General features: G+C 41.0%; 1 pseudogene; it reads left to right on the forward strand.

Moving 5' to 3' along the window:
- Positions 1–1890: 1890 nt before the first annotated feature.
- Positions 1891–2373, forward strand: LOC105983954 (annotated as a pseudogene).
- Positions 2374–5416: the final 3043 nt, after the last annotated feature.

Raw genomic sequence — 5416 nt, forward strand, 5'->3', positions numbered from 1 at the left:
CCCTAAGTTGTAAGGGAAGGTCTTTCTAGAAAAGACATTTGAAGTGACTTCTGGAAGGTAAGATAGATCCTTCCACAAGGATGGATTAGGGGGAAAGTACATCAGCAGAAGAATCTGCATTGTGAAGTCATCTAACATCCAAATGCCTAGAGGGCCAATGGAGCAAGGATGAGAGTGAGACTTGCAGTGATTGGAAAGTGGACAGGTAGAAAAATCATCAAGGGCTTGTAGGCATACTAAGTAGTTTTTATTTTGCTCTAAAGATAATGGAAAGACCTTGAAGTACGTGTTAAAGGTTCAAGTTAGCATAGTTTCCATTATACTTTTAGAAGATTATCTTGCGATGTGGAGAATTTATCGAAGAAGGGAAGGAATTGAAAAACTGAGATGAACTAGAGTCTGTGGAAGTAGTTCAAAGGAGAGATGCTGGCATCTTGGATTAGAGTGGTAGCTAGGTAGATAGGGAGCCCTGGGGCAAAAGCAAAAGGCATTCAGCTGCAGGCCAAAGTTAGCCCAATGGGAAATGTTGCAAGCAAAAGACTGCCACAGAGCTGCAAATGAAGTGATTTAAAGTGCTGTGCAAAAAAAATACTGTCTCTCTCAATAAAAGGAAAATTTCTGTCTAAAAATTTTCTAGCAAACTTTTTCTATTTTAACTTCGTGCTGGTACTAGCTCAGGGCTAGTCACCTTCTCTTAGCTTTTTCACTCAAGGTTTGCACTCTACCACTTCAGCTATACCTCCCTTTCCAGCTTTTTTTCTGGTTAATTGAAGATAAAAGTCTCATACATTGGTCTTCCAGGGCTAGCTTTGAACCCTGATTCTCAAAGCTCAGCCTCCTAAGAAGCTAAGAGGTATGAGCCACCAGGACCTGGTTTATGGCATTTCTTTTAGCTCTCCCTTAGCAGCTCTTCCTGGAGTACTCAGCAGTGTACATTGAGACTGTTACAACAGGCATAGTTGAACCATCCTTTAAACCCTGGCCTGGCCCAGTTGCCACAATATCAAGATTCTGCGAACAAAAGAGGAAACAGGGAGTGGCTGCCAGCTGGACCAGTAACAACATCTTCCACAGACAGGTTTGTAGAAGAAACCATCAAGAGTTTGGGTGACCATACCAAGATGCCATCTCATCCCAGTCAAAATGGCCATTATCAAGAAAGCAAAACACTGGTGAGGATGGAGAGGAAAAGGAAGACCAAGTCATGTTGGTAGAAATATAAGCTACTGCAACCACTATGGAACTCAGTGTAAAAGTGACTCACAAAGCTGAAAACATACCTATCATGAACAGACTACTTCCAGGAATATACCCCCCACAAAGTATAAATCAATATAAGAAAAACACTGCACACCCATTTCTGTGCAGTTTTCTTAAGAGCCAAACTACAGAATCAACCAACATGTCCAGAAACGAATGAATGGGAAAAGATAGTATGGTACATATGTACTATGTAATTTTATCCAGCCATAAAGAAGAATAAAATTTTGTCATTGACAGGAAAATGGATAGATGTGCGGATCATCTTGCTGAATGAAATAAACCAAGCTCAAAAAAAGCAAATATCAAGTCGGGCGCTGGTGGCTCACACCTGTAATATTAGCTACTCAGGATCTGAGATCTGAAGATCCCGGTTCAAAGCCAGCCAGGGCAAGGAAAGTCTGTGAGAGTCTTATGTACAATTAACCACCAGAAAATCAGAAATGGTGCTATGGCTCCATGGTAGAGCACTTGAGCTGAAGAGCTCAGGGACAGCGCCCAGGCCCGGAGTTCAAGACCCATGACCAGAAGAAAAAGAAAGAAAGCAAATATCATATATTGTTGCTCATTTGTAGGATTTAGACCTGAAAGATATACATATCTATGTACATACACAAATACGTGTAGAACATGGTGGGAGGGGAGTTGAAGGATAGAAAAGAAAATGGTGGGGAACGACTGCGCTCCTCTCCCGGCCGGGCGGTCATGGTCGGGCCCCAGCTCCCTGCCGTCCGCGCCATCCTCTCGCAGACAGACTGGACGGAACTCTGGCTCTTGGGGCTCCTGGTCTTCCACCTGCTGTACCTGCTCCTCACCTGCTTCTCCTCTCAGAGGTACAAACCACAGATTGGCCATTTCCTGTGCCTCGTGGCGTCGGTCTACTGTGCTGAGGATATCAATGAATGGCCGCAGGGCACTGGAGGTCGTTTTCAAAATACCAGTATTTTGACTGCAGGGGGACTTTTCGTTTCTATCGTGTTCTCAGCACCGCTGCTGTTCAACGCGATGGTCACTGTGATTATGTGGGTTCACCAGACTTCGCATGTGATGACTGACCTGAAGAACTTGCAGGAGAAAAGAAAGGAGAGGAAGAGGAGGAGAAAAGAGGAGTAATCGAGGAGTTGATTTCAGTCTGGGTTAGGTTTTCCAGTGCCACGGTGAGCCCCACATGGCTTGGGCCTCCTGTCTGCGGCTGGAGTTGGGGTTCGGAAACTGGTTTTTATGTCTGACACCCACAGTGATGGAGCACGTGCAAAAGCCGCCTCTTAACACCAGCGTGGATCTGTGTCTTTTTATTATTGTGAAAATACCGGGCAGAGGGGTTACAATTACATGGGCAAGGTAATGAGTGCATTTCCTATCAAGCATTGTTGCCTCCTCCTTTGTCTCCCCTTCCCATCCTTTCCCATCTCCCCCCACCCCCAGCCCCCTGGCCAAAGTTGTAAAGTTCGTTTTTCGACATAACATCTTGTACATCTCATTGCTGCAATGGGTCCACCTGTATCCCTATTTAAACAGTTTTTCCCCTTCCCCTCCACAAAGTATACCGACATCAAATACAGTGAAAACAGGGATTATACCGTGGGGGAGGGACATACAAAGTAACAAAGAAATATAAATATGTTAGAAACAATAGCAAGAAAGAAAAAAACCACTGTGTCCCCAACAGATTCTGTTGGGGATGCAGGGACCAGAAAGATGAGGGAGGCAAATAAAGATGGCGAATGAAGTTGTATATGATTGATATACTTTGGATATATACATATAAATATGTATATGATTGATATACTTTGGATATATACATGTAAATATGTATATGAAAACAGAGCAATGAAACCAACCGAAAGTGTTCTGAGGAGTGTGGAGGGATTTAGTGAGGCAGTGTAATAGAGGTGCAGTTGATTGAGGTGCATTGTGTTTGTATGGTGCTATCACAATGAAAACCTTCTTATACAACGAATGTATCCTAATTTTGAAAAAATTAAACATTGGAAATCACTGTAAGAATTGTTTTTAAGAAATTGGGTTTGGATTGTTACATTTCAAAGACCTGAATGTGAGTCTCAGACTGGTCTAAACCGGGAATTTGGTTTTTTTTTTTTCATATATATTTTTTATTTAAACTTAGAATTTAAATGAGAGTTTTAAACTTACTAGTCTGTTTAGAATATGCTGAGCTGCTGAGAGGTTTTCAGAGCTTGGGAAATTTTTGGGAGTATACATGAGAATCCAAATAGGGCATAAGTAACTGTGAGGGTTTAGAGAGTGTATCGGGATTCAGTTTCTCAACCTGGAGACATGATTGCCTCCCAGCCTGCCAGTATGAGAACAGCTGAGAGTGGAGGTGGAGAGGACGCATGGCTCAGCAATTAGAAACCATCATTTACACCAGCCCAGCCACTAGTGGAAGAGCCTTTCATTGGAAAGGCCTAAAATGTAGTAAGGGGCTAAGGGGTCATAGGAATGTGCAAGGACTAAGACCAACACATACATGTACTCCTTTTAGGAGTACAAGAAAACTTCCATCAACGTAATGATGCTCCAGGGAGACAGAAAACTTACAATAGGCAGGGAGAGCCGGGCACACCCAGGATGCAGTAATGGACAGCATTTGCACAGGAGTCAGAGAGAACTGGGATCTAAAGCTGGCTTTGTTTGTGAGATAGTTCCTTACTGTCTTTGAATCCTTGCTCCTTTCTGAAACAGTGATATTGTCTACTTCGAGCTTAGGAGGAGGGGATGAGATCATGTAAGGAAAGAGGCCAATGAAGTTACTCAATAATGTCAGACTTGTAATAAAGCCATACCATAAAACTTAAATATCCAACAACAGATAGAACATCGAAATCACAAAGAAGCTATATAATTGACTGTTCTATAACCATTTATCATTATGCTTTTTCCTCATTCTTATGAACATATATTAATGATAAAATGAATATATATATATATATATATATATATAGGTCAGTTGTGAGGCTTAAACTCTGGGCCCGGGCACTGTCCCTCAGTTCTTCAGTTCAAGGCGAGTGCTCTACCACTTGAGCTACAGCACCACTTCCGGTTTTCTAGTGGTTTATTGGAGATAGGATTCTGACAGTCTTTCCTGCCCAGGCTGGCTTTGAACCTCGATCCTCAGATCTCAGCCTCCTGAGTAGCTAGGCGTGAGCCACCAGTGCCCGGCTAAAATGAACATATTTTTGATTAGAATGTTTTCATACATGTGTTCTCTAATATGTGTCCATTAGTAAGTGTGCATACATAATGTTCTTTAACCATATCATCTCCATTATCTTTTTTTGTATCTTCCTCACTGGACCCTTTCTTCTTCCCAAATAATTCTCCTATTTTCATGACTTTAAAAATATATATAGATTCGATATTTAAGAGAAAACATGGCATTTTCTTATCTGAGTTTGGTTTATTGTGCTTAACATGATGATCTGACGTTCCACCCTTTTCCATTTTCCATCAAATTACATGAGTTCATTCTTTTCTATGGCTGAATAATACTTCATTGTGTACATATATCACATTTCTTTATCCATTCATATGTTGATGGGCACCATAGTTGATTCCACAGCTTGGCTCTTATGGATAATGCTGCAGTAAATCTAAGTGCAATGGTATCTCTATTGTATGCTGACTTACATTCCTTTGAGTATATACCAGAAGTCTCTGAAAACAGCTATGGCTGTGTCATATGGAACCTCCATATTTATTTCCCATAGTGTTTGCTCTAATTTACATTCCCACCACCAATGTATGAGACTTTCTTTAAACCTGCATCCTCACCAGCATTTGTTGTCTGTGTTCTTCATGACTGACATTCAGATCATGGTGAGGTGGAACTCAGTGTAGTTTTGATTTACATTTTCTTTATGGCTAAGGATGTTGAACATTTTTTCCATATTTACTGATAAATATACTTCTTCTGAGAACTGTCTGTTCTCACTTGCCTATTTATTAACTGGATTATTTGTTCTTTTAGTGTAATTTTTTCAGTTTTTCATCATGTTTTGGATATTAATCCTCAGATTAATAGCTGGAAAAGATTTTCTGTAGGCTGACTCATCACCTTGGTAATTATTTATCTTGATATGTAGAAGCTTTTAAATTTGATACAACCCTGTTAGTTCTTGCTCATATTTCCTGA

Source organism: Dipodomys ordii, unplaced genomic scaffold, assembly GCF_000151885.1.
Source record: "Dipodomys ordii isolate 6190 unplaced genomic scaffold, Dord_2.0 Scaffold22, whole genome shotgun sequence".
NCBI lineage: Eukaryota > Metazoa > Chordata > Mammalia > Rodentia > Heteromyidae > Dipodomys > Dipodomys ordii.